Genomic DNA, 10,683 nt, shown 5'->3' with positions numbered 1-10,683 from the left:
AGTTGGCAATATACTGAGCGATTTCTCTCTTCACCCTAGTCCACCAGAACCTCTGGCGTAGGTCCTGATACATCTTTGTACTACCAGGATGAATCGTGAGGGGAGATTCATGGGCCTCCTTAAGGATCAGTTGCTGCATCTGTTGACATTTGGGAACCACCAAACAGTTTCCAAAGTAAAAAACACCTCATTCATCCATAGAGAAACAACCATCAACTCCCTTGGAAATATTTTTCTTGATCCGGGAGATTCCCGTATCATGCTTCTGAGCCTCTATGATCTGATTCGTAAGGGTAGGTTTCACCATCAAGGTAGAAAGGGAACCATGAGGAGCTATGTGAAGGTTAAGCTTACAGAATTCCTCATGGAGGGGTGGTTGACATTGTTGCAACATGAGGTTGTTGCAATAGGATTTACAACTTAAAGCATCAGCCATGACATTGGCTTTGCCTGGGGTGTAGGTGATTCCTAAGTCGTAATCCGAGATCAACTCCAACCAACGTCTCTGTCTGAGATTCAGATCCGGTTGGGTGAAGATATACTTGAGACTCTGATGGTCAATGTAGATTTCGCAGCGGTTACCAAGAAGGTAATGTCGCCAAGTCTTAAGTGCATAGACTACGGCTGCAAGCTCTAGATCATGTGTAGGATAATTTTCCTCATGTGGATGCAACTGTCGAGATGCATAGGCAATCACATGACGATCCTGCATAAGAATGCAACCCAGTCCTTGACACGAAGCGTCGCAATAGATAACAAAGTCTTTAGTGAAATCCGGTGGCACGAGTATGGGCGCTGAAGTCAGACGTCTTTTCAGTTCCTGAAAACTATGCTCACACTGTGGGGTCCACTCAAACCTTTTATCTTTCTTGAGAGGTTCTGTGAGGGGTTTGGCCACTTTGGAGAAGTTTTCAACGAAGCGGCGACAATAACTGGCTAGACCAAGGAAACTCCTAACTTGTTTGACCGTTTCGGGTGGACTCCAATCGAGAACGGCTTTAACTCTCTCGGGATTGACAACAATGCCCCTACCAGAGATCACGTGGCCTAGATAGGTCACTTCTGGCAACCAAAATTCACACTTGGAGAACTTGGCATAAAGGCGGTGCTCTCTGAGTTTTTCTAACACAAGTCTAAGATGTTTGGCATGCTCTTCCTCATTCTTCGAGTAAATAAGAATATCATCGAGGTAGACCATGACAAACTTATCTAAGTACTCCATAAAGATCGAGTTCATCAAGCGGGAGAAAGTAGCTGGAGCATTGGTTAGGTCGAAAGACATCACGGTGTACTCGTATTGACCATAACAAGTGACAAAGGTTGTTTTGGGGATGTCCCCATTTCTGATTTTGATTTGGTGGTAGCCTAACCTCAAATCCATCTTGGAAAATACTGAGGATCCAGCGAGCTGATCATACAGGTCGTTGATCCTGGGGAGCGGATACTTGTTCTTTATTGTGACCACATTAACGGGACGATAATCTACAACCATCCAATCCGTACCATCCTTCTTCTTGATGAAGAGGATCAGACAAGCCCAAGGAGAAGAACTGGGACGGATGAAACCCTTTTGCAAGGACTCATCAAGCTGTTTCTTAAGCTCGGCTAACTCCAAAGGTGCCATCTTGTATGGTCTCCTAGAGATTGGAACAGTTCCTAGGATAAGTTCTATGACAAACTCTACATCTCTGCCAGGTGGGACACCTGGCAGTTCTTCTGGAAAGACATCTGGGAAGTCATGGACTACCGGAATATCTTCAAGGTCTGGAAGAGGGCTGGCATTAAGAGAATAGAGTTGACGCCTTGCAACTCTAGTGGAGACAGTGACTATTTTGCCAGATGGATGTGTAAGTTGAACAGATCTAGTGTAACAATCTATCTTGGCATGATGAGCTGTCATCCAGTCCATGCCCAAGATGATGTTAATATCTGAAGACTTGAGAGATATCAAAGAAGCAAGGAATACCAGTCTGTCAACAAGGATTTCATTACCCTAGCTTACCTTGGAGGTTTGCCATTTGGAACCAGGAGTCTGGATTATTAGTGGAGTTGGCATATCACAAAATGACATGTTGTGCAACCGAGCATAACCTTCGGATATGAAGGAGTGAGATGCTCCAGTATCGAACAGAACTGAAGCTGGGTGACAATTGACAAGAAGCGTTCCCAGTACGACGTCGGGATCATCTTGAGCTTCTGTAGCTGAGACATGGTGCACACATGCTCGTTCAATGGAGGCTGGCTTGGTACTGATCATTTTGCCTGATGGCTTAGCCAACAGACCTCTCAGACTGGGGTGGAGTATAACTGGACTGAGGGCAGTCATGTGCATAGTGTCCTGGTTCTCCGCAGGTGAAGCAAGTTCCTGAGGCAGGACGTGGACCTACATTGACAAGTGGTCCACTAATAGGCCTGGGTGGAGCATGTTGCCGAGCTGGGTGAGGCGCCACATCGAATGGCCTCGGTGCATATCCAGGTGAAAGAGCTAAGTTCGGAATCCAAATCCGTCGCTTCTGAGAGCCAGAGCGGGAGGAAGAACCCAGATCACGGTTGTGCTTACGAGACTCCTCGTAAATGAGCTGAGATGTCTCTGCATTAATGGCCTTGTTCACAAGAGCCTGGAAAGTATCACAATGATGTAGGTGGAGATCACGACGCAACTTAGGTTTGAGACCCTTCCGGAACCTAGCCTGCTTCTTGGCGTCTGTGGACACTTCTTCTGTAGCATAGCGGGTGAGGTTTCCAAACTCTCTACTGTAAGCATCAACAGGCAGCTTACCCTGGGTAAAACTACAGAAATCTTCCCTCTTGTGGTCAATGAGAGCCTGAGGAATGTGGTGCTCACGAAAAGCGTCGGTGAAATCCCTCCAGGTAGGAATTTGACCAGCTGGAAGCATAACCTCATAGCTCTGCCACCAAACACTAGCAGGACCTTCCAGGTGATAGGTAGCATAGGTGACCTTCTCACCTTCAGCTACGTTCGCAGAATGCAACTTGTGAGTGATGCTCCAGAGCCATTCATCTGCATCGAGTGGCTCAATGGAATGATGGAAGGTGGGTGGTTTCAGACCAATGAAGTCGATGATGGAAACCAACTTCTTACGCTGATGTGCGGTGTTCTGCTCAATATGTGCCAGCAAGCGGTTAGTCTCACGCTTGTTCCTCTCGGATGCTAACAAGAACTCTGCCATCAAAGGCTGGTCAGGAGGATCCTCATCCCTACCATCTCCGTGGTTCTTGCTATGGGCAACTGAACCTCGGTTAGCAGACGACGTCCTGGCACATAAACCAAGGAAACAAGGATGGAATTAGCATCGACATGAGAATGCGGAATGTAATGCAAAAGCATTGGAAACTCTTGAAATCCTAGGGCAATTTCGGCAGCATAACGGCTGTAAATGCTCAAAAGGATTTTGAGACATTCATCAAAGGAATAGCATAATCAATCAGCATCATAATATCAAGGTTCAGCGTCAACTGATGACACACAGAAGTAGTAGAATTGTACGGAGACACAACCCAACAATCCTAAGACTTTACGGTTTAGTAACACGTCATCCTGTCACCCTGAGAGATAGAGGAGAAGCCTAGGCCTTAACCCTTGTAGAAAAGAAGAGGCTGACTCAGAAATAATGACATGAGGTAAAGGAGTAAAAAGAGCCTTACGTTCCCTTCCACAATCAATTCCCTTATATAACTAAAGCATTTCTAGACTCAACTTCGACCAGTTTGGCTTGGTAATCCTACAGTCAGTCAGGCTCTGATACCAATGCTGTCGGGACCCCGATCCTAAGTCACACCGATCTAGCATGTAACACATCATATCACCTTGCGGCCTCACGCACGGTATCCCATAGGTGCCACCTTACCTGGCCTGGGACCGTTTGTGCCTTTTGGCTCACGTATATGATAGTGTCGCTAGCATCCATATGAGAGAGAACCCGAGCCGACATGACTAGTCATGAACCCATAGTGGCACTAACCTACAGTGACAGGCATACATGAATCAACCTCGAGCATGTCGGTCAACAGCGTATGAATCCGGGCTGTAGCAACTGGGCTAACAGGACTCCGGATGTCTCCGCGTGACATTTCCCCGAAGGGACAGATACAGGAACAAAGTGACTCACATGCCGGCCGGTCTAAGTGTTACGGAGCAGTAGTGCTGGGCTAGCAGGACTCCAGTAAACCGGGCTGTAGCGGACTACCAAAGGCTCAGTGGAAGCACTAGACTATATTTCCCCATAAGAGAGGCTACCAAGGATAAACAACTAGATTGTCGGATCCCACACATAGCAATACACGTCACACATACGCATAACATGCAAGTATGTGCTGCACAACATGACATCACAACATAACTCAAACTCATATAGATAAAGGCCCAGAAGAGCCACATAGCATTCAATACAAACAGGGGTCTCATGACCCATCATTCAGAGCATACAAGCAACGGAAGCATTACATGTCTGAGTACAGATAACTAAAAAAGGAAAAGACTAAGAAGCCTGACTAAACACGACCCTCCCAAGGGTACAAGATCGTAGCTGGGATACAAGCTACTCGTCGAGGTCACTAGTGTAACCAACTGCAAAACATAAATAAGCAAACGTGAGTACGAAGGTACTCAGCAAGTCTTACATCAGAACTATCTACATATGCAACATTATCAACAAAGGGGGTGGTGGAGTCTTAACAGCAGCAAGCCAGCTTTGACTCAGTGGCTAACCTATACTACGAGTATCAGAAACTTCTTTGAGGTGAGAAGGCGCACACGAGTCCACATATTCACCATATCAATACTCCACTATGGATCCGTTCCCGTCTCCCTACGAGAAGGCCATCCATAGCACTCACGCTTATCTTGCGGATTTTAGAGTATCCACTTCAAGTTGTCTATGTACTACGTAAGTCCTCCAAGTTTCCATATCCGAGGAAAACGGCTATTCGAATAGATAATGTTAACCCTGCAGGGGTGTACTTCTTCACACACGCTCTTGCCACTTATCGCCCTGTACACGTCATGTACCTCGGCAACCTTCAAGCGGAAGCCGAGCGAGGGTGTCGGCCACGACCTAACTAACCACACCAGTCTCTCGTCCAGGTTTATCGCCTATTCGAGTTCCATCCGCAAGGAGTTCCGGCCAAAGTCTCCAGTACGGCCCCAAACGATGTGTGCAGGGTTCCCAAGCCCACCATCCGGGTGCCACTTGGTACACCGTGCCACGGTGCCTAGTCTGTCCCAAGCCCGTCCCGTCAGACACCACCTGGTAGAAAAGTAGCACTACCTACAAACGCCAGAAACTAGTTGCAACTCCTGGACAGAGATCAAGTGGATTAATAAGTCGAGAGGGGACGGATAACCGGAACCCAATGTGTGGTAGTAACTGGACTTGGATAACATACACAGAACTCAGTGCTTAAGGATGGTTCCAATGAGACAACCCACCATGTACTCCTACATGGCCTCTCATCGCTACCTTTACCAAAACGTGTTCACACACTTAGCCTTTATCGGTAGGACATGTTCACCACTCCGATTTATTCCTGATGAATAAGACCTAACACAACTCTAAGCATAGCTGGCATAAAGAAAACAAGCATGGATAAGTAGGCACATCAAGGCTCAAGCAACTCCTACTCATGCTAGTGGGTTTCAACTATTTACTGTGGGAATGATAGGTCATGCAGAGGAATGGGTTCAACTACCGCAGCACAAAAGTAGCAGCTGAATCGTTGTTATCCTAATGCAGTATAAGGAGCAAGAGCGAGAGAGTGGGATTTATCGGAATGCTCAAGGGGGGTTGCTTGCCTGATAGAACGACGAAGGGGTACGACTCCTATGACAGGTACTCGGGAACACCTTCCGGAGTGGAACCTATCGAGAAGAAGTGGTGTGGCGATCAACGCACAAACAAATGCAAAAAAATGATGCATGAGCATGACATGTGCAAATGCTAGTGTTTGGGCTAATGCAAGATGCTACCAAATTGGTTGAAGCCCATTTGAATCAAAGATTCAAATGTAAATTCAAAATGAAGCATTTAAAATGCCCATATTATGTTTTCACTTATACAGCATGTATAAGTTGGTTTTTCATGCATGAAACTGGCATAAATGGATTCCTTGCATTTTTCTGATAATTTTTCATATATAAATTCTTTCATTCTGAGCTACGGTTGAATTATTATGATTTTTTTGAAGTTTAAGCAATATTCTGGAATTTCCTGAGTTAAAATAATTCCAGAAATCAATTATTGCGTCAGCTTGAGGTCAGCACTACGTCAGCAGGTCAACTGGGTTGACCCAGGTCAAACCTGACCTGTGGGACCCACCGGTCAGTGACTAACTAAGCTAACCTAGTTTAATTAGCACTAACCTAGGTTAAACTAATTAGTTTTAAACCTAAACTAGAGTAATTAACCGGGCGGGGCCCGCATGTCATAGACCCAGGGGAGGTCAAATCCCCTGGTCAACCGAGCAAACCTGCCGGCGGCTCGACGCCGGCGAGGCCAGACGCGGCGGCGCGGCACAGAAATGTGCTACAGGGCGCCATTTGGCGCGCGGAGCGCAGCTATGGGGTGCTGGGACTCGCGCGCATCCAGGGAAGCACGCAGCTGGGCGTGGGGTGGCCGGAATCGTGGCCGGCGACGAAGTTTGTGGCGGTCGGAGTTTGGCCAGGTGTGCGCGGGGTGTTGTTGGGCATGGTAGGAGCTGCGAGCCGGTCCGCTCGACTCGCCAGAGTGCACTGAGTGCAACGGTGAGCTCGGTTGCGAGCTGCGGCGGCTGTGGCCACGATGGCGAGGGGCTGCGGTGGCGATGGCTTCGGCTGGGGTGGAAACAACGGCTGCGACGCGGGAACGAGGGGGAGAAGAGGGGGGAAACAGGGAGATGCTCACGACGATCACGCGAAGCAGCACGGCGGGCTCGGGGGAGGCCTGGTGACGGCGAATCGACGGTTGTGGACGGGGGAGCCTGAGGTGGAAGACAATGGCGATGGCGGCGTTCCAGGGCATCCGACGCCATGCGTCTCGACAAGGAGGCGTAGCCCACAGCGGCGGAGCGCGTGGACACGATGGAGGGGCGAGGGGACGGCGGAGAGCGCGTCGGCGGTGAGCTGCGGCGACAGCAGCGCCTCGGCTGTCGCGGGAGAGGGTGACAGAGGAGGAGACGGGGACGAGGAGAGTGAGAGGGGGTCGGGGAGGCTGCGTGGCGTCTCCAGGGACGTCCAGTGGGAGGCGGCAAGCAGGAGGTGGCCGGACGTGCGCCGGTGTGCATCGGCCACGCGCTCGGCGTCCTCCTGGCGCGGTGGAGAAGACTACTGGCAGGGCCGTCCAGCTGGGCCGCATAGTGTCAGGCCTCAGGTAAGTGGCCCAGGTAAGGGTTTTTCCCTTTTTTGTTTTCTTTTCTATTTCTGACATTTGTTTTTGACTTAAAATAAATACTAGCACAAAATAAAGAGGTTGAGATTCCTTGTGACCACTAGTTATAATATACCAGAGGCCCTCACCAAATTCCAACATTTTTGGAGCCTTTAAAATATTTATATTATTTTAAACAGCTCCAATTCAAATATGGGTTCATTCAAAAATCCAAAATGTTTAGCAAAAATGTGCATCACCTCTGGTTGTTGTTTGCAACATTTTCCAAAGTCCATGCACATTTTTGAAGAGCATTTTGGGTTTATTGAAATTCCAATTTTAATTTGAACCTATTTGAATTTGCTTTGGTGCTAGGGTTTGAAACATCCCCATTTCAATTTCATTTGAAACTTAACATGATGCACAAAGCAAACCTAGGTCATACCAGAACTAGGGATGTGACAGTGAACTAGACAAAACGCTGTTTTTTGGAATGAGTGTCTTGTGCAGTTCAACTAAAATGTCACGTGGGCAACATCTCTCAATTTTGGTGGAACTTCACAAAATGGTGATTGGAGTTTCCAAAATCTCCGTCAAATTCTGCTGGTAATCTCGTGCAACATTTTATTAGCCTTTGCAAGATGAGCCATCACTGTCACCACAATGGCACTTTATTTTAGTGGAACTGCACAAAAGGATTAGCAAATTATAGTTGCACCTTACATGAGTAGGACAACCAATCTTAATGTTCCTCAATTTTAGTGCAACTACTAAAGAACATGCCAGCTCATGAGAGCAAGTACTTCTTGCTAGCTGAATGATGCAATCTTTGCTTCATTTCAGGTGAACTGTAGAAAAAGGCGTATGAATTGAATCGTAGAAGTCCAGGCAGGCCTCTTCCGAGTGGAGCTGCAGGTTGAGTTCAAGGAGTGCCACAATTATAGTAATCAGGCTCTTCTTATTTGTGCTGTGCAAATAGTAATACTCAACTACAGATGTTGTGACGGTCAAGAGCATTCACCAAGTTCTTCGGTTGTATGACACGGCTAGCCAAGATGGATTTAATCCCGATATTCACTTTATCAAAAGGCTCTAATGGGTTGGTTCTGAATCTTGCAAGCTGGGAATCAATGAGATGTGTAGGCATATTTGTTGTACTTATGATTTGAATCTTATTTGTTGGTTATGAATCTTGCAAGCTGGGAATCAATGAGATGTGTAGGCATATTTGTTGTACTTATGATTTGAATCTTATTTGTTGGTTATGAATTTTGCAAGCTGGGAATCAATGAGATGTGTAGGAAACTTTGTTGTACTTATTATTTGGATCTTATTTGTTGGTTCTGAATCTTGCAAGCTGGGAAACACGGCATGATGATGCAGAGGACAACAACCATAAGAAACAGTTCAAAGTTGGTAGTATTATCTACGTGAAAGTGCCAATACAGACCCGCTCGTGAACCGACATGTGGCTGGAGTAGATTTCTTAATGGAGGCGTTTGAATGCGCCGATGGTGCATCTTCTGCCAGACGTGTAGCAAGCGAGGGATGGGTAGTAACTATTGTCGCCTGTACATACTCAGTTTACTATTGAATCCATTTCCCCAAGAGCTGAAAAACGAACTGTTGTCGCCGCCTACCCACTCATTCACTTGAAGAGACTCCAACGGCGATCTGAGGGGTGAGCCTGCTGGATATGGACTTCAGCAAGGAGTTCCCCTTTGAGTTCGTCATTCAGTCCTGTTGCTGCACCAAGTTGAATGTGATGTACACCAACAATCCGGAATCGGTGAAGCTCTGCCTCGCCGAGTTCAAGCAGTACCTACAAGACGGGAAAGGACAAGGTCGCAGGACTTAGACCTTGTGCCCATCCATCCGTCTCCTGACAAGGACTAGCGGATCGCCGTCGCCCAGGTATGTGTGCGGGACGAGGTTGTCGTCTACCACTACTGTAGGGCCATCAGAGGTTCTGGAGCATTCGCCCGTTTCATCAGCAGCGCCGACTGCACCTTCGCTACGATGGAGAGAAGGAAGAACGTGACGATTTGACCATCTGGTGCAACAAGCTTGTCGACATCCAGAAGCAATACAAGATCATCGGCAACGGGAAGGAGAAGGACTCTGTGGTTGACCTTGACGAGACCATCATCGACCCCTGATACGCCAACATGTAAGAAGACAACGACACCAAGGACCTGAACACGTGGGAGGTACCTCTGAATCTAGCCTACATAACCTACGCGGCCAAGGACGCATACGCAAGCTACGACATGTACATGCGGATCTTGGACATGAGGGTGTGTCTGCTTTCCGTAACCGATGAGTACATGGACAGCCGCAGCGTCATGATCAAGCGTGCTAGGAAGGTCTAGATGTTGTACTTTATCTATTTATAAGCACCTTTATCATCTGAGTGTTTCATGCATTAGCCTATGTGTCGTAATTATCTGTTTTGTCTGAAATATTTCTTTTAAGAATGCATTAACCTGTTGCTTTTTTTAGTGGCTATTTTCTTATGTATGTAACTAGTTCACTTGTTCGTTTTAAAGAAAACTAGTTCGCTTGGCTGCCGTGCTTTGAATCTCCTTCCTGCCAACATATTCCCCTTCTCAGGTGGACCCAGAAGGTCTCATACACAGACATATGGGACCAACCACCTCTCCATTTGTAGTTCTTTATTTTTCTCAATCTTTCGTCCTCTTCCTATACAGCGGCTGGCCATCCCTCTACTCCCACACACTGTCCGCTCGGCGGCAGCTCCAACGGCCCACCCTGCACCCGAACAAGTCAACCCTCATATTCCCCTCCGCCTGCGTCTTCCCCCGCTCCGGTTCGTTCGGTCTGAGGTCTCGACGTCGTCCTCTGCCTTGGTGCTCTCGCCGCGGCGCTGCCATATGTCGTTCCCAACATGGTCAGCAAAACAGGAGGAATCGGGAGACAACTATTCATCGAGAGGCTGACAGTCCCAGGCCCACCAGGTCCATGGCCTAGGTTTTGTTGTTTAACATGGGCAGCCCACGACATGTTTCAACATTTTTTGGATCCAGCAGATATCAAGCGGCCTCTGGGACTCCCAACCTAGCTTGTCTATAACATCAGCATCCCAAGTTATGTTTGTTTTTTCAAGATGACGCACAGCTCAGTTCTATTTTTCTATAAGAATGCAAAACTGAACCTGCGTTTTCTATAAGATGCAAAACTGAACCTATATTTATATCTTATTTTATTACATATATATAATAGAAACAACATAAGGTTTCGTTAAACCTGCCATTCGTCCAACCATTTTATAGACCTTCCCATTCCCTTTATTTTTTGTTTT

The sequence above is a fragment of the Triticum urartu genome, chromosome 2A (genome assembly GCF_056163025.1).
Source record: "Triticum urartu cultivar PI428250 chromosome 2A, HENAU_Tu73, whole genome shotgun sequence".
Classification (NCBI taxonomy): domain Eukaryota; kingdom Viridiplantae; phylum Streptophyta; class Magnoliopsida; order Poales; family Poaceae; genus Triticum; species Triticum urartu.
This window is presented reverse-complemented; position numbering follows the sequence as displayed.